Source organism: Anomalospiza imberbis, chromosome 1 (genome assembly GCF_031753505.1).
Source record: "Anomalospiza imberbis isolate Cuckoo-Finch-1a 21T00152 chromosome 1, ASM3175350v1, whole genome shotgun sequence".
Classification (NCBI taxonomy): Eukaryota; Metazoa; Chordata; class Aves; order Passeriformes; family Viduidae; genus Anomalospiza; species Anomalospiza imberbis.
This window is the reverse complement of record NC_089681.1, coordinates 137,178,123-137,198,126: the sequence shown is the minus strand read 5'-3', so window position 1 is coordinate 137,198,126 and position 20,004 is coordinate 137,178,123. Positions and strand designations below refer to the sequence as shown.

General features: G+C 40.5%; 1 protein-coding gene across 2 annotated transcripts in view; it reads right to left on the bottom strand.

Annotated features, from left to right (window-relative positions):
* SVIL (supervillin) overlaps positions 1-20,004 on the bottom strand; it is a 133,708-nt gene that overhangs the window by 113,459 nt on the left and 245 nt on the right. The window lies entirely within an intron of this gene.

Sequence of the window (20,004 nt, the reverse complement as noted above, 5' to 3'; positions counted from 1 at the left end):
ACAGATGACTCAGCGCGGGGTCAGGAGAGCAGAGCGGGCAAAGGGGGAGGCTGGTACACGTGGGTGAGAACATGGTAGCCAGCCCCCATAACCCAGCTCCCAGTCCATCATTCAAGATAAAGGGAGCTCTTCAATTTCACAGGGGGCTGGTGAGCATAAATAACAAAAGGTTAAAAAAGCACTGAGATTCATATTCACTCACTGGAGCAATTTTTTAGATTATTTGTCTAAGGAAGGGAATTTTTTTCTACAGAACACCCATTCTGGTGTCTTTGGCTTCCATCACTCAAATTTCTAAGCTCTGTAGGGACTTTGAGTCAGAGACTTTATGAAGTAAAATAAAGCTTACAGAGGAATCCATGCTGATGCAGAGACTCCAGGACAGCTGTTTTGCAGGAAGCTCCGGTACAAGGGATGTAAAGGGAAATGGCACAGAAGGGGCCTTCCCATACAAGATCACCATTTGCTGCTGTTTCTTTGTGTGATTCCTTCTGTATCATGGTGTGGAGCATTACACAGATTTATCTGAACAAGTACAAATTCCTGTATCAGAAGTATGCATAGTGCTTTATTTCAACTGGACAAACACCTAGCATAAACAAAAAAAAAACAAAAAAAAAAAAAAAAAAAAAAAAAAAAAAAAAAAAAAGTTAAGACAGTCTTGAGGATGTTCCCTAGATAAGGTGTCCCCAAAAGATGGAACTCATTTCTCCTCTCTCAAAAAATGGAGGAGACACAATCCATTCTTAAAGCACTCCAAAAGGAAGCTATAGTTTCCTATGATCTCCAGAGTGCTGGCTGTCTCAAAGAGCAGGCAGGACAAGCCATTGGGATGAAGTCCATCAACTCTGTGGCCAAACACCTCAGCTACCTCTCCCCGCCAACACCCATGTTCTTGGGAGCATTTTTTTCTAGTGCAACTGTTGTATTCTTCCTAGTGTTTCTGTTGGCACAGCTGTCTTAGGGGAAGAATTAGATGGGATAAATGGGATCAGAAAGGAAATGTGTTAATAGTACCAAAGCAGAACAAAAAAGGTCACAGCAATGCTCACTTTATTACCACAATTAGATACAGCAGAGAAAAAGTATTTAGCAATATATATTATCTAGCAGAACAACTAGCAAAAAGCTCATTGAACATTTAAAGACTATTTTGAATGGATTACTAAAGTGACCTGTGGCAAACACAGCTACATGGTTATAGAAATTCAGCATATATCTAACAATAAGTTTATTTCTTAAGGTATACTTTGTACAACTTTGCCATGTATCACCTCACATATACTTTAAACAATTAAGTATTAACATTTACCCCTCTGTAAAACCTTAAGTAGACTCTGGAGTCTTTAGTCTCCTTGTTTATTTTATGAAATCACATCACAAATAATCCAGTCTTATTCATGAGCAAAGCGCTGGAATTTTTCTCACTTAGTAGTCTACATAATTATGGTAGAGATTATCTTGGCCTGGAGGTTTGCATAACTTGCTAACTGTCTCTGCTGTTTAAAAGTTTACATTGCTTAACAGTTTATTTATGGACTTAGGTTCTTTTGGTTTAAGATAACTGCCTCAAATTATAACCAAAGCCTTGGATCAGAGCAATTCTGTGGTGCACTTCACTGTAGCCAAGAGCAGTCTTGTTAGTCAGTAATACAGCTGTGAATACTGTATGTAGAATACAATAGTTGGAATTCACTGGAAGCAATGACATTACCATTCAATTTGCCAGTTTTGCATAAACCTGTTCAGAATATACCTATGCTGTTGGCAGGGTAGTGAATAAACAGTGGGGAGAAAAAGCAAGCATGATATGCAGATCTTGTAAAGGAAAGTTATTACAACACAAGAAGCACTTATGGTAAGGTTTTACATTTTCAGAGTGAAATAGTCTGTGCTGACAAATTCAGTTTTGAAAACAGAACCATAAGTACCATAAGTCAGAACACCAGGAAGGCTGGAAGAGCCACAGTTTGATTTACATATTTAGTTGTTAGCAGCATGAAGCCTCCAGCAGAACAAGCGGCAGAAGAACATCTTTGCCTCATGTAACTCCTGGGAAAGCTGATTCTCACAGCACATTTACTGTGATCCTCATCTGGAGCCTTATCACTGCTGGCAAGCTCAGCCAGCACTCCTCTCCTCCACCACGCAGCTGGGAAGGCATCCCAGCAAGCACAGCCCTCCCTGCTCCGCAGGCTTGAGGAACTGCAGAGCAGGGGCATCAGCACATCCTGCCCTGCACAGGGGCATCCTCTCGCTTTTCCCCAGCCCCATGGAAATTCCTAACCCGAGTGTCTAGGGCAGGTGTTCAGTCTGCCAGTCAGCCAGCAGCAGGCAAGTGCTTTCTCTGAAACATACACAACGGGTATGTTATATTTCTTTTTTTTTTTTTAATTGAGTTTTAGACAACCAGGTTTCACTTTAAATGAAGAGTGAGGTGTTTTTTAAGGCTAGCAATGAGCCACTGAAAAGTTAAGACAGTGTAAAAAGGCAATGCCTCTCAGCCACATAAGTTGCTGTGCTAATGCAAAAATTAACTATTTGCATCATTGTTGAATGCATCTAAGTTCAAATGAATTTCCCTACTTAGAAGTAAAAAAAGTGCAAGAAAAAAAATCCCTAAAAAAACCAACCCTCACAGCACAATACAAACAAACAGATTAAAATTTCAGGGTTTACAGCACATCTAGGAATCAACTCTTGTCTTAAGTATCTTCATTGCAGTTTAGAGAGTATGTGCTGTAAAACACCCACTTCATGTGTCAGCCAGCTGGCAGACCCAAGTGGGCTGTGTTTGTGTTATCTCAGTGATTTCTAAGCTGCACTTGCACAGCTCTGCTCAGCCAGGCCTTGGTTAGAAACTGGGGCTGGGCTGTTTGCACTCCTCCTGAGAGAGTAACCTCTGACACGGGCCAGTGTGCAAGCAACAGCATGGGAATCTCTCCTGACAGAGCGCCCCGGGACAGAAACAGTGGCCAGAAACACAGACTATAGTTAGAGCTTCAGTCATGAGTTCAGAGGGCAAATTACATTACTTGAGCCTTCACAGGCACACTCACTCCTTAATCTGCAGCTTGAATTCTTCTACATATCAATTAGATATACCAGAATAAAAGCCAAGCACTAGCTGCATGAACTAGCTGATCCCACAAATCCAGTTTTTAAAAAGTGCTGCAATTCCTACATGTTCTAGACAGTGCCAGAGTGGGTATCCCAGTGATAAACAGGCCAGGTTTTATCCAGATCCCTGTGTACATCTTGCTGTACATTCAAATAACTTCAGCAAAGTTGACTAAGATACACCTGGCAAAGAAAAGATTCCTTTTATACCTGGAAACCAGCTGCCATTAATTCAAGTCACAGTCATCTATCCTAACACAGGCAAATGTCTAATAAGACTTGCAGCCAATTACCTCCTCAACTGTTTATCTGAGCAATAACAATTACAACTTTCAAAATTTTCACATAAACCCCCTAGAAATGGAGCACTACTATAATTAAATAAGTGCCAATTTTAGCCAAAATGAAATATGACCTTAGATGTAAAGGTTTCATTATTTACTAGCTCCTTAACAACTAAAATGTGACATCAGAGATGGTTCCATTACAATGCCTCTCTTAGCTCCTTTGGCAGGGGCATCAATTATGCAGGACATCTTCTCAAAGGGCTGCAAAACCAAATTATAATGTTCTTAGTCTTATTGAGTAGCAACACTCATGAAAGCAGTATTTTATTAGCATGTAAACCAATGTATCCTGCCAACCTAATCGTACTATGGAGCAGATTTCCACACACGCTTATTAGATTGCCTTCCAAGTCCTCAAAATGAATTTTTGAAACGTTTCTTCAGACTCGGAGACATTTGCATGTTCTGAATTTATAACAATAGCAACTTTTTCCTTTAGAACACACATGCCATTATGCAGATTACAGTTCCTAACCACCTCTTCAAAAAAACCCCATATAGTCCATAATTCATTATTACAAGGTAAATTTTATTTGATTTTCTTAGATTACCTCATTTCTCTGACTCATTTTTCTGCCATGTTATCTCCTTATTGTAATTTAAGTCTATGGCATTCTCAGTATATAAGTTTCAGGGTTAATACCAAGCACCAAGGTCTAGAGAGTCATTCCTTCAAGCCAGTCTGTTCTCTTTCTCCAAAGCAAATCAATTTCACATCTATTTTGATACTTTACTGTCTCCCTGAAATATATGAGAAATTCCGAAAATCAGATACATCAATTAATTTTTAGAATGTTTACAAACAATCTGGAAGACATTTAAGTAAGGAACTGCTCACTGCTCACTGTCCACTTAAAATAGTTACTCCAAAGCCATTAGTAGCATGAAGTATTCAGTGCTTTAAAGATGCTGAACTTTTACATGCCAAGAAGTGGAGTGATCACAACTGTTTTCTACGGGACCACAGAGGAACAGAGCTGCTGCATTCAAGGACAGAGACAAGAGCTGACAGCAGTGTCACCTCTGAGACTCCAGTTCATCACAAAAACCATTTACCGTTTTGAACTTGCCAGTACTTACCCAAACAGACACAGGCGTCCATTTCTGCAGTTCAAGAATTAAGGGGGGGGAAAAATCTTTTAAAAAGACAGTTCTACATATAATAATGGTACGGTTTTGAACATCAAGTACTTCAGATTAGTCTGCTCTCAAAAACAAATGAGTCTGCTTTCAAAACTCTCAAAGAGTTTTGCTGAAGTTTATTTTAACCCTCATTGGATTTTTACTTACAGAGACAAAATTTGTGGAGACAATATCATTCACTTAACTCATGCCCTCCTTCCAAACTCACACTACTTCTCCACTCTGGCAAAATGATTGTGTGGTGCAAAAAAAAAGGCATATTAAAATGTGAATGCCTCTCTTTTTTTGGCCAGAAAATAAAGATACTGCCAATATGGCTAAAGGAGATTTGGTGAGGTCAGGCAAAGGTTGAAGTGCTAAATGAGAATGTAAGCTGTGCAGACTCATAAAAAAAAGTAGTCCCTTAAAATATACCTGCCTTCCAGCAGCCCTTTCCCTAAAGCTAGTAAGAGGTCACATAATTAGGAATCCTGTTTTCCTCTTCTTTTTTTTCCACAGGCATCTCTCCTCGTCAGGTTATTATGCAGCATCCTAAAATGCACAAGCACATCATCCAACTCCAACAGAAGACAAGTTACCTCAGCTATTGGGAGAACTTGGATCCACTGGATGTGGCTGGTGCCTAGCAATGAAGTCTTTGGAGAATGTTCAGGAGGAACACCACCAAAGAAACTCCCCAAATACCCAAGAATCAACTAATGATAGAAAGAAAACCATAAAATCCAAAATAGAAACAGTTGAATTTTCTACCAAAGGCAGCAGTCACTGCTAACCCCAGTCTCTAGAAAGATTCAGAAATGGAAGGAACATCAAACATTTGGTTTCCCCAGACAAGTCAAAAAGACATGACTAATCATGCATGATCATTAACCAGCAGGTCCTGCACTAGTCCATCCACATCATCTCTTTACAATGCATTCCAGACATCCCCCACGTTTAGATTTATCTCCTGCACTTAAACGTCTTGTGACAGCATGACTGAAAACAACTCCCTTATTAATGGAACTATTTTCATTAAAAATAAATTGAATAAGAATTCCTAAAGTTTAAAAAAAAAAATATTTTTTCAAACAAAATAACCTAATGAGGGACATGCTGGATTCATGTAGCCCACTGCACTTCTGTTCACCTATGAGCATTTTCAAAAATGCTCTGTTAGTGACCACACTGGAAAACAGAGGAACTGTTACAGAGCTACAATGGTCTTCTGATCTTCAACACCTCAAAGCATCCCAAGCTTCCTTAACAACAACTGAGAATTCTTCACTGAGCAATTATGAAACAAGACAGAAGACTTGCCTATACATGGGAGAGAGCTGTACTTCCAAGGTCTTGCAAATGGATAGTACCACACAAGAAAGAAACAGAAACAAAGCAAAGGCAGTAGACAAGATGAAGCAAGACTCTGAAAACACCTGAAACATAACAGTGAATCTTGTTAAGCAGGTGCACACTCAAATAAATCCTTGTTCTAAACAACAGCACTGAATACAGAAGATATTAAGAGGATTTTAAAAAACCAAAAACCAAACATAAAACACAATATTCAGGTTGCCATGAACAACCAAATAAAATCTTGTGCTAAAAGATCAAAGTAAGTGTATTAATTAAATAGACTGAATCAAATTGATGGTGCAATTAACCCTGGAGAAAATATAAAGTAGTATTTTCGAGTATAATCTGAACACTCCCAACCAAGTTCCAGAAGCACACTTCAGGATAAAGCTCCTCCATGTCACATCAATCAAGTTACACATGTTGGTGGTGTGAGACATCAAAAATAGCACTTAAAAAAATAGTGCTGCAAGCAGTGCTCAGCTAACAAACCCTGCAGCTCAGCTGAGCAGCGAGAGCACCTTCGTTAACAATTAACACAGCAAAATCTCTGAACAACATGGACTTTGCTATGGAGATATATTAACTTTGAATCTAAATCTCAGATTCGAATTATGCAGTATTTTGGATGATAACATCACCAGACAACAATGTAAAAACAAAAATTAAAAAATCTAATGAGAATCATTTCAGGACATTCCTCAAAATAAAACCTGTGAAAAGGTTCATTTATAGTGAAGTTCATTTATAAGTGAAGTTCAAAGCAGTCAAGCAGTTGCATTTTGCTCATTGTCAGATGACTCTGATATTTTTTATTTCATCTACCTGTAATGCAAAACATCCTCTCACATCTGGAGCTTAACAGTCATGAGTCTTCCCTTCAGATACTGGATGTGCATCTACTGCCAGAATGAAGCCAAAAATCAAAATATTTTGGTTTGGTGGTTTGTTGTTTGGGTTTTTTTTTGTTTTTTCTTTACCTCAAATACTTCAATTCAATACTCCATAATGAGGAAAAGGTTTCTTATGATGTAAAAGAAGATAGGGCCTTCTTTTGTTTAGGGCAAAAATGTATATATGACTTAGCCTGGACAATATACTGATAGTACACCATAGCCTCCTCTAAAACACTGGAGCAATCCAACACCTGCAGCAAGCAACAGAACCAACTCCAGTGTCCTTTCTAAAGGAAGCCCAGCAGTAATCTAGAGATCTTGGGCTGGGAGATGCTGCCTTCAGTCACAAGACTCTTGTACTGTGAGGAAGGTGTGCAGGGCCAGGGGCTGGCAGGCAGTTTACCAAGCTGCACCTGGGATGCCATGCAGTCAGCAGGCAGAAGCAATAGCTCTGATAAACTCAGCTGGCACTTCCTAGGAAGCCAGGGCACCTGGAACTGACCATCCACCAAGCTGTTCTGTTAAATCTGATTACTTTGTTTCAAGCCAGTGTTTATAAATTACCAGCTTCTTGCAGCCTATATTAAAGTGGTTTTGAGACATTAAAAAATCCTGGAGTTTATGCAAGTTGTCATAACTATTTTGTGGCCAAATATGCATTGGTGGCACAATTGAGCAGTTACAGAAAAGGCTAGGAATCAGATCATTGCCGGGAGTGTTTCCAACCAGACACTTGTATTCTGCTAACTCAAATAAGAAACTTATCTTCCTTGTGCCAAAGTAAATTCCCAGTTGCAAAATTAGGTGAAAAAGCAGGCCTTCACTGGTGATCACAAGCCAAAGCCATCAGGTTCAATAGCATGTATTACTATCCAGTAAACCTTTAAGTACTCAGCCCAAATTTAACAAAGCTTCCCAAAACTTCCTATGTTGTTTGCATTGACCCATGTATAGTTATTTCAAATCTCCTTACTATTTATTTCCCACTCTCTAATTTTCTCCACCAGTACAAAGAGACATGCTGTCACCATGACCATTCTAACTCCAAAATGCTGTAACTCAGCCTAATTTTAAAAGATGCTGGATGGTCACAGCATTTTTACAATCTGACAAACAGCATCTACAATTTTTGGTTAGTAAGAGTCATACACAGTTACAATCCAACAGAGCCAATCAACTGCAATCATTTCAGGCCTTTCCCAGCTGCAATTTTCCCTGCGAAGTGTAAAGCTTCCTTTAAACAAACAACATGCAAAAACAGTGCAGTATAGGAGCTACAAACACAAAGGGAAAAATACAATTCCAACATTTTAAGCTTCAAATAAACACTATTTCGGGATTCCATTTGAAAGCTTTTAGTTTGTCAAATCAGAACTGAGAGGTGCCATCAGAAAACTCATGTTCATCTAAGGATCCATGCTAGGCCAACTGAACTGGGCAGAGAACATTTTTTGTCCAGTCCGACACTGTCCCCATCGCACCAGCTCCCACATACCTTGGAGGTCTGACACCTTCCTTGGTTTGCTAACAGCAGACACAGATCTACTGATCCAACAACCAAAACCTGAGATAAAGCAGCTTACAAAGCTGAAGGAGTGGACTAGAACCACCCCAGGATAATCAGCACAAGCATACAGCTGAGAGCAGGAAGGAAAGAGGGAAATGGGAGGAGAGCTGTTAGAGTAATAAAATTTAATCCCAAAAAATGGCATTATTGCAAGGCCACAGACATAAAGGGTTTGCTCTGAAAACTGTGATACAGTTTTTAAAGCTCATTAAAACTGTCTCTAGAGCAAATTTTTCAGAGCAGGGTTTCAATGGGAGAAGGGGAATCATTTCTCTAGATTTTTTAAAAGAGTCTGGCATTCTACAGAAGAATTCTGAGGCTCCACAGAGTTGCCTCATTATCCTGTGCACAGAATAGTTGATAATACTGTAATAATATTGTACAAAGTATTTACAATAAAAGCCTGCAAGCTGAACAGCTGCTGGGACACAAACCAGAGTTGAGAGAGCAGCTAACACGGAGGGTACTGGAAGGGAAAAGTCCCAAATCCCAAGGAAGTTGATGTGCAAGCCACGACTTCCAGAAGCAAGGGAAGAAACTGAGGGTAGGACACCAGGAGGATGCTGCTAGGGCTGGGTCCCAGAAGCCTCAGTGTGTGCAGCACGAGGCAGTGTTAACCCTGTTTGTGAGAAGCACGCATTTATTTTGTGCACATCCTTCCAGTACAGAAAGTTACACCTGAGCAGAAAGAAAAGTTAGTTTGTCCTAGTTTAGCAAATTATTGAAACTCTGCCAAAGCATTGTCCAGATTACACAAGACAGAGCTGCTGGCAACTCAGAAATTAGACTTCCAACGAGTTGTTTAACTTCTATGTTATTTTTAGGTTGTAGAAAGAGCAAGGGCTACATAGGTAGAGCATAAAGGCAAGAATTGTTCAGGCTTGGGGAAATCAGACTCTAGACACATCATGACAGATGTCCTGCCTTAAATAGCAGCAGTAATGTTCCAGTACTTGAGAACCCAGCTAACACTCCAAAATAGTAGAAACTATAAAACATTGATGAAGATATGATAAAGCTGTTTCAAACAAGTAGCCTGCATTGCAAAAAAACCAAAAAAACCCAAAAAAAACCCCAAAACAGACACTTTTAGCACTGCTAGCTTATGTGATTTCCTACATCCCCACCCATCGTCCTTTCTTCTGTCATTAAAAAAAAAAAAAAATAAAAAGAATGTGCTGTGTAATTTGCGTGCTACTTTTGATAGTGTGTTTGAAAGGAACAAAAACTATGTAAAACTTAGTTAAGAAAGGCTTTTACTTCACGTACAGTTTGCTCATAGCTTGCATACCAAATCCAGAAATCCAGAATAGGGATTTGAAAAAAAAAAAAAAAAAAAGGAGGAAAAAACTGAAAAAGACTAGCATAAAGAAAAAGAGGGATGCCCACTGAAGTCATAGAAGTAAATTTTCCAGTCACCTGAAACTGAAGCTCCCAGCCTGCAGTACACATCACATACTAGAGGTGTACAAGTCCCGCTGATGTTGCACACGAGTGTTCCAGGGAGTGCACACAAGCACAGGGTGTGTGTGTGTGTGTGTGTACTGAGCGACACTGCTCCGGGAGCTGCCCCACCACCAAAGGCAATTTCAAGTGCACCAGTTTCAGAGACCCTAACAAAGCAACTCATCAAACACATTGCTGTATTTAATACAGGGATCATGTTCACTTGCTGCAACTGTCAGACTTGAGGGGGTAAAAATAATTGAGCAATAAAGATGGTCTCAGGCTTGTTGGCATTTGAGAAGTATCCAAGCCCCAGCAGCATGCGTGGGGACTACAAGTGACTGGAAACATTTGAGCAAGTGATCTTCTGTTTACCAAAAGAGAAGCATTTCTTAGAGCAGCTCTCCAGAGGCCACACACACAAAAAAAAAAAAAAAAAGAAAACACAAAAAAACCCAAACAAAAAATTAGAACATTCTGAACATTTAATACACAAAACTAATGACTCTTTTACAAGAGTTAGAAGTTTTCTGCAGTAAGAATTTGTGGTTTCCTGTGCAAGGAAGAATGCCAATTCATACCAACATGTTCATGGAAAAAGTTTTTTCAGGGCTTCCTTAAGAAACAAACCTCTGTAACACCAAGATTACTTGCTTTGTTTCAGAGGTGATTGGCATGATTATAAGTTCTCATATTGGTCGTTGCATAAGAAATATTTAATGAAGTAACATTTGTTTTATTGGAAGGGCACTGTCTTCACTGTATGTTACTCTAGGAGTCTCACAAGTCATCACAATTTTTGAAGGCAATAATGAAGGTGCCTCATTTCTTTATTGCATTTGGAAAGATCTTTCAGCTGAAGCTCAGCACAAAACCACTCTCATTCCCAGCTTCCTTACTTCACACACAAACATGGGCCTTTTGGGTTTTGCTTTTGATGTCAGCAGCTCCTTGCTGGCAAACACCTCCTGGGAGTTCAGAAAAAGCATGTTCAATCAAATATTGCTTTGAAGATTTCTTTTAAAGGCTACTAGGTCCTAACAGGAGGTCAGATGAAACAAAATCACTGGTAACTTCTTTTTCATAGCTCTCTATCTCTTACTGTAAGGCAGGTTAGGTTCCCAAACCAGGCCATGGAAATTTATATCTTACCTGGAATGTTTCATCTGCCTTCTCCCTGCCCACACAAATCCCTTCAAGTTATCTGTGGCTGTACTATCCCAGCAGGGCACACCACACAGTGCACTTCAGACATGAAGTTTATTACAGAAGTATAAGCTGAGCATTACCCTCTTAAACCACAAATTTTAAGAACCTGAAATGCATCCCTAGCAGTAGTTAGCTATGCTATAGTTTGCTTTTATTAATTTAAGCCCTGGAAAATTGTTTAGCTGGGTTCAGTACCACTTAAATTCAAAATTAATTTTACTGAACACAGTTTAGTTTCAAGTTAAAAGAATTAAACTTGCATTCCATACTAGGAATCCATATAAACAACTGGGTTCCATACACCAGGCTTTTGCTTGCAGCGGAAGCCACAATTACTTTGTTGCCAATCCACAAAAACAGTACAAAAATAGGCATTTGCATGCAAGTTGTCGAGTCAAGCATGCAACAAATATTATGGAAACAAGACAAACAAGTGTATTTCAGGAAAAACAAATTCTTTGCCTGTCAACTGTTGGCATTCTGCAGTACAACAGGAAGGAAGAGGTTGGGCCCAGGGGGAGCATCCAGAAGAGGTTTGGTGCAATCCCATGGTCAGGGTGTTTATAAGCTCTGGAGAGTCTTTACTCTCTGAGCTTTGCAAGGGTCAAGTTTTGTACAAACTCCTTTGAAGTAATATTTGTCACAGCATATACTTCAAACCACAAATGACAGAAGACTCTGACTAAAGTAGTTTAAGCCTAAAGCCAACAGCATGTTCCAAACAGGAATACCTCAGCTAAGTATTGCGGAGTAAGGAGGGAGAAGAAGCAGTCCTGGTACTGTTCAGCAGTTTACAGCTAAATGCTGATTACAGATGAGAGCACAGCCTCACGTGCAGCACGCAAACAAGGCAAAGCATCCAGAACTCAAGCAGCTGTAGCAGGCAACCCTAACAACAGAGCCTAAGCCAGATCCTTACTGACACATATTATCTAAGTAAATACATTGTTTTCTTTTTGTAATTTTGTTCATTATTGTGACTTTTGCCTAAGCAACCTTCTTTCAAAGCCTTGAATCTTTCCAGTGATAGAGACAATTTGGTGTAGTCTCAGAGGAGCTGTGCACTTGGCTGATATGCTACACATGGGGCAGAGACTTGAGCCACACAACCTGTGAGACAACAGGCACCCAAACTCATCAGTGTGCAGGACAACCCACACTAAGAGCTGCAATGACCACTCTGGAGAGAAATAACTTTAAGTGCCAAAGTTAAAGATCATAACTCTCATAAGCTTGCAGCTTGGTGAAGAATCTCTATCTGGCACTGCTCTATTTCTGTCTTTACATTGAAACATACTATAATTTTTAGTGCCAGAGAGCAGTGGAAGAATCAGTGGAGTGAGGCAGGCACAATAGCACTTATCACTAAGCAAAGGAAATCATTAACAAAAACAAAAGGAAACAAAGGTGGAAGGGATCAATTCAAGCTACATTTTCAGAACAGCAATTTTTCTGCTGCTAGAAATGCTTCTCTCCTATGCAATCAACAAGGTTTCCTCCTTCATTAAGCCTTAGAGTTTTCAGCCTTCCTGGAGTTAGAAGGTATTACATAGACAGACATGTCTTTAAACTGGCTAGGAAGCCAATTTAAGTTTAGAGGAAACTTTAAAATAAATATTTTCCCCTGTAGAGGATGGAGCAAATTTAAGCCAAGTTAAAAACACTGGCAGAACCTTTCATTTGAAAGAAAGAAAGAAAAACACCTAACAAAAAGCTTTCTCAAAGGCTTTATTTTTATGCTTTCCCAAAACATTCACCAACTTCATTAAAAACAGTCTCAGGAGGTGGGTGAGACGGTAATCCCTTCTTTTTCCCTCTCTATTATTTTAAACATGTTTAGCCAATTTAAGGCCATTTAAAATCTTTACACTTCAGTTCCCACCACATTCTGAAAGAAATATTTATTTCTCCTAAAGAATTGAACACTAATCACTAATCAGACACTGTCTTCCTCCTCTGTTCAATTGAGGACAAACCAACACTTCCTTACTTTCTTACTTCTCAAAATCCACGTCTCCCAATCTCCTCTATGTCTATTCCCTAAACTCATTCCAAAGGAGTTTATGAATTAATCAGCAGCACTTTAAAAAATTAAAATGTTAAGATGCTCTCCCTAACTTTCTCTGTGACAGAAGCTCCTTCTCCATCCCCTACCCCTGTCTCCATGCCCTCAGTACTGGTTGTCTTCCTCTATTTTTGAAGCATGGTCAATCTGCTGTTCTGAAAGAGAAACCCTGTTACCTGTTTTCCATAGAACTGTTCATACATGTAATTATTAAATTCAGAACACACATTCATTTCTACATTTTCTGTGTTAGCTAGACATTTTAATCTAGTATCTATCACTCTGCTCAGCTAACATAACTATGTATCTAGTATGATCACTTCAAACTATAAGCCTGTATTTCTGCTATGATTTCAGACAAATAATAATTTAGTGCTCCAATACCAACTTTGAAAAATTAACTTTCCAGAAGACAAGTGCAAGCATCTAGCCAAACAGTGTTCCAATTTCTTTTAAGACACTTGCATTATAATGGAAAAGTTCAAACTCTGAGCTATTTGCAGATATGAAAAACAGATCCTGAAACATGCCACCTTAAATCAAGAGACTTTTTTTATGGTTTTGCTTTTGTTTTTATAGGTCAAGGCTCTATTATGAAGCCAGAGTCACCCTAGCATAATTTAGGTAGTGTTGATGTTTAACATGAACATGAAAGCTACAACCAGCAAGGATAGAGCAGGCCTGGTGAAAGGGTGGGGGAAAAAAAGAGGTAGAAAAAAAGAAATGTATTTACAATCACCTGGAAATTTCCTCTCTGAATAATAGAGTATTCAGGCCAGTTACAATGGGTAACTTGGACCCTGGGGCAGAGGCAGTCTTTTCTGCTATCAGGAGCAAGAATGCGCAAGTCACTCCCTTCCAAGTCTCCTTCACCATGACATGAATAGCAAATCCATGAAAGAACAAATTTATATTTTTCAAATACAAACTGCATTAAAAATTATTTCAGGTGAATACCTGATTTATCCCCTTGTATGGGAGTAAGGAAACTAATCAATGGCACCAGCTCAAGCCTCTGAAAACTTAGCTTTATCACTGTCTTTAGCAGTCTCTTGCAGCAACCAAGGATACACTCCTCCTCACCCCAAGTTTCAAACTGACATTACAGAACAGGTTAAGTGGTTAGAATAGTAACTTTAGTCAGGAACAGAATTATCTCCTTTTTCCAAAGGAGCTAGAGTTTACTCTTTCAACTTCTGTATCTCCAGGCAGATAGCTATGGATTCAAAGCTGCAGTTCAGAGGAGTTCAGTCACACAAAACGTTTTCCAGACATTTCTTATCACTTTCATGGCGGGGAGAGCAGGCTGGAAAAGGCAGGTCTCAGCCTGTGGCTCCTCACCTGGACTGAGCACTCACTGCAGATACAAGGTACTGCAAGCCCCCGTTCCTTCCTTGACATCCAGTCAGAGCAGGGCTGCCACTGAAACAAAAGCTCCCAGATCCAGCAAACAAAAGGGTTGGCTGACAAGAGAGCACAGGATGCCTTGTCAAACTGAACATTGTTCAGAGAAGTGGTTAAACAAATGAGCTGTTGACATGGCTTTAAGGCACACCTTTTTGTAACCCAGTAATTTCGGATTAGTTACTGCTACAATCTGTGGCTGTATATGTAAACACAGTTGTATTTCGTGTTTGTTTCAAATCTACAAAACAAAGATTTTTATGCAATCTGTTCAACTAGTGACAAAGAAAACTTCTAACAAGTTCGATGTGGTAAGAACAGGCCGCTTTTGTTTTAAGTCCATTCGAAGCAGGAGAGGGGCTCACAGCATCTAACATTTAACAAGTCAATTTTATCTCCACTAATACTTAACACCAGAGAAACAAATGCAGCTACAGTTGCCTGTATTAAGCAGCTGGCAAGCTCAGAGATGGAAAAGTTGCAGAACAGCTGGGGAATGCGAGACCCTTTTGAACAGGCTGCTATATGATCCAAAATAATGGTACATGTTTACACACAACACAATGGCAGCAACAGCCAAATGCAGGTCTGGCGAATGGACTACAGCTGCTCCTTCCCTCAGACAAGCCCAGCAAGCAGAAGAAAAAGAGTTCATATTCATAAAATATGGCTTTCATCTTAAAAGGCAGCAGTCTGAGCTTCAAAACAGACAGCTGACCCTTCAACTGGACCAAACTGTACAAGATTCTGTATTAGAAGCTACCTTCTAAAACAAATCTGGATCAGGGTCACAGAGCTTTCCAAGCTGCTGCTACTTTACCACCAACAATTTCCAACAATGTATTACTCAGACTAACAGGTTGCCATCTAACTTAAAAAAAAAAAAAAACTTCTCTCATGACAGTATTTTCCAGCTAGAGTTAGAAGACAGCCATTTACAAACTCTTAACATAGATCACACAGGAGTTAGCTTTCCACTTCAGAAGAAGACATTGCGTATGCTAGAAAGGAGGGTTTGAATAAACACGGGCTTTACATCTTTTTATATCTTTTTTACACTGTTGCTGCACATCGGTGTAAAAGTAAGTTGGCACCTGAAGACAGCACATGCCACTGCTCACCTAGACAGAGGGGTGGCCCTTATTTCATGCCTACTTGTGCAATAACTGATAGCATGTTGCAAGAAGCACTCGCTTGTTTCACAATTGCTATCTGAAGATGACATAATTTTGTAAGTGACCTCGTACAAAAATTGCATCACCTTATTTCAAGTGATCTTCCCAGTTTTCAAGTCTCAGAAGCACAGTATCAGTGGTACCATCTGTCTTGCTCAAGACAACCTACGATTAAATAGTGCTAAGGAACTGGCTTAATTAATATAATTAATTAATATAATTAATTTCTGTTGTAACCACATCAGTCCTAACTACACCAGGCACCAAAACAGAGTTAGTAATGGAATGTTTCCACTCATTGCGCCCTGATTAAAACTAGTGTAACTCAAAAGAAATATTTTTTGACTGAGAGAAGAAGACAGCATTGAAAGACCTCCACTTCTACTTCTGCACATAGCCATTGAAGTTACAACCCCACTTAGAAGCTACTCAGAATAGGATGGTTAAAACTGGACAAAGACAGCTGTGATAGCAACAATAACAGATGCAGACACAATTTTTAACTTCCTTTGCTTTTACAAAGAAAAATGCCACTAACAGCCATCATAGAAAGCAGGATTTTGAAATATGGGTTGTAAGACTACCTCATAACTAATGGGACTCTACTAATGGCAAATGTATCTCTCAGCACACTTCAGCAACAAAATGCCACATTTGTACACGTCAACTTCAGACTTCAGATAAAGAAGTCTTTCTAGTGAAATTAATTTGTGAATTAAGCCACATTTGTAAGGAAATTCCCTGTATTAATAAAGAAGGAAAATAAGTTGAGTCTTGAATCATATTCACAGAAAAGATGCTTCCTGTACCAAAACAGTACTATGCCAGGTACCCCTCCTGCAGTCAAAGAAGTGATGGGCACAGAACCTTAAAATCCTACCATCTGTAAAGGTAAGAGCACAGATTTGCTTTTCCTGCTGCACTGACAGTGCATGGATACAAGTGCTGCTGTGCTGTGGCACTGGGAGCATGGTTTGCATCCCCAGGGGACCTCAGTGAGCTCCAGAGCCCCATCTGCACCAGGGGCTTTTTCTCCAGGGTTTGGAACCTCTTCTGCAACGCAGATACACCCAGTTTTGAGCACATCCCAGTTCTCTAGTGTCTCTAGAATCTTGTTCTCAAAATAAAAACTTAAGAATGGAAGCTTAAAATGTCGCAGGATGTTGTGATGAGTTATGACATCAGCAAAGCTGGGCACAGTTCAGTAAACAGATGATGTTTAACTATTACAGGTAATGCACTGACAGTCAGCCCACCTGAGCAAGTGATATGGGATTGATCTAGACCATCCATAAAATCACTGAACCTCTCCCAAATTACTCTCTGTACTTATCGTATTGGATCACTCTTTCAAACAAGCTCACAAAAAAAAAAAAAAAAAAAAAAAATTTAAAACCCACAGAAGAACCGAAGAACTATAGTTTCTTAACAGCTAGTCTCCACTGAACTAATTACTGCTTTAAAGGAGAAGATATTTATCTTAAAATGCCAATACTGTACTTAGCAGGAACAGACAAAATAAGTGTACTTATAAAAATCATTCTTTGATTACACTCTCTTCCTTTATAGCCAAATCATATACTGTAACTTATTTTCAATTAAAAGAATGAGGATTTTTGTGTGCCATGAATGGGTGTGAGTTTCCGTATTTCTGAGAAGTTTTTTTTAACATGCATTTCACCCATGGATATAAACTTGGGTATTTCACAAGACAATTAATTACCACTGGTATTTGCCAGAAAGGAACTAAGAAAACAAATACTCTAATAGCTTATTCCTGATTTTACTATAACTGCCCACAGAGGTTGTTTTAGAAATTGTTGGGAGGTACATCTACACCAAAGTGTACTTGCCATAACAAAGATTTCCCTCCATGTAGATCTCCTGACAGCCATGTCCCAACAGGCTCCAGATCGTTCATACACATACCACGTATTGTTCAAAGCAGACTTGCTTTAAGCAAGATTAAATACCTGTTCAGTTTGAACTGTCCCAGTGCCAGGGTAAACTACACTAAACTAGTTCAGATGATTATCCCGCTGGGCACCAATGGCCTTTGAAACTCCCAGAACCCCAGAATCTGCTGCTTCTGGGAATTATGCCAAGAGCTGTGGGATAGCTCTCCACAGAGGACATTACAAATTAAATATTTTAGAAGTGTGCCTGTGTTTACATGGAGCAAGGCTGCAGTTCAGCATATGAGTCAGCATGGTTTGCATCCACTCAGAACTGAGCAGTGCAGTTGGGAACTATAAATTTTCCAGTGAAACAAAGGGTGTGAAATGATTCCCCCAGGGGAATACAGTCAAGCCGCACCTAGCAAGAGCTAACACTCACCTGAAGACAGGAATTTTATTCAGAGCTTTATTCTGAAAAAACCCATGACTTTCCTCTGGTGACTGCAGAAGTTTCTACACAGGATGGACACTTTGGTCCTATCAGGGAGGTTTGTAATGATACCATGGCCAGATAAATTCACAGGCATGCACATCCAGGCTAGTATACAATTCTTTAGGCATTACAATTAACTACTTTAAAGTGAAAGCTGAAGCATATTTCCTATCAGGATAGCAAATCAAAAAATTAACTGCATCTCACTTAACACAGTGACATGTAACAAAGCCTCCACACAGATAAACAAAGCAGAACTGAAACTGAGCAAACTACTCTAAAGCATCTCACCATGCTGTTACCTACAGCCAGATGCATTTAAGGACCAGGCCAAAACCCTTTTACTGCGGCCTCAGGGGGCAGAGGAGAACAGGGTGACATCTCAAGCCTCTCAATGTCCCACTAGGGAAGAACGTCTCTTGGCAGGAACAGCTGTCAAGCCTGTGTTTCAGAAGCAAGGCACATTACCACTGTTCCTTCCCAGTCTCCAGAATAAGCACTTCTATATCATGAAGGCTCCAAAAGGACCATAAAGAAACCAGGACTGTTTCTCTGAAAACTCAGGCTGGACCTCTGCCACTGCTGGTTACACTGAGCCAGCGGACAGCCCATCCTCACCTCGAACTGCACTTCCAGGTCTGAGGCAACAACGCCTCAGTGTAGTAACACTGCACACAGTTCTGTTGTCATAAACCTCTTAGCCACGTGCATCAGTCAAGAGTTGTTTCAGTTTTCCGGTGGCTGTTGTTTTCATTTTGAACAGATGAGATTAAGATATTACAGGCTGGGAACACTCCTCAGTATGATAAAGTCTGGCTTACTCTTCCAGAAACACATTTGCCCATTATAAAAATAACCAGACTTGTTCAGAACATATTCCATATCAGAGGGACTGCTTGCACAGCTAAAAGAAGGAGGTACCAACCAGGACAAGAGTAATGTTTTTCAGCGCCTGAGATGCTATCTGAGCTAGGATCAGTCTATGATGACACTTATAACTGTCAAAGACACAATATCAAAACTAAATGAGTAATGTTCACTTCCTATTTTCATTCCCAGGCTTCATGATACTGCCCCCTGCCAAGTAATAAACTTGAGTACACTCAGTCTTTGAAAGACCACTTACGTCTCTCTTAAAAGAGTTATAATCCATGATCATGACCCATCAGACTGCAAGAAGTGTTACTAGTAAATGGATGCAAAGGTGTAATTAAGTAGTCAGCTCTGCAGCACTGGGTATCCATGCTCTATGTAAAACCCCACAAGCAGTGCACTGATAATCATCAGCATACCCTACTCATTTTTCTCCTATTAATCACAATACCACATTGTTTCCCCCCTTTCTAAACGTCATATTGTTTTCTGGAGTTTGGACAAGTCGGGGCAAGCCAGAACCCCACTGCTGAGCCATTTAAGGTGAGTACTCAGTCTCTCCAAACCAGCTCGGGGGCTCTGGGCCGGAGCGGTTCCGCGCACCACTCAACAAGCGCCCTGTTGATTCTGTCCGCCTTTCCCGGTATCCTACTGAGCTGCAACCAGCCAGCATCATAAAGTCCCTCTTTCTTTACATCACACGTGCGCGCTGCTGCCGCCGCCGATGCCTTTCCTTTTCCAGTTGAAAGAGGAGACAAAACTCTTCCACACACTTCTCAGCCCCGCTGCGATGCGGCCCCTGCACCTCGGGCGGCCCCGGGAGCGGCCCCTGCGCCGCGCCCCCCGCTCGCTGCTCCCGCGGGCGCCGAGCCGTCCCCGCAGAGCCCCGCGCCGCCGGCGGCCCCGGCTGCAGCGCGGCCCCGGAGCAGGTGCTCCGCGGCGTGCGGAGAGTGCGGGGCGAGCTCCGCATCCTCACAGGCTGCCGCGCCGGAGAGCCCCGAGCCGGAGTGACAGCGCGGCGCCGGCGGGAGCA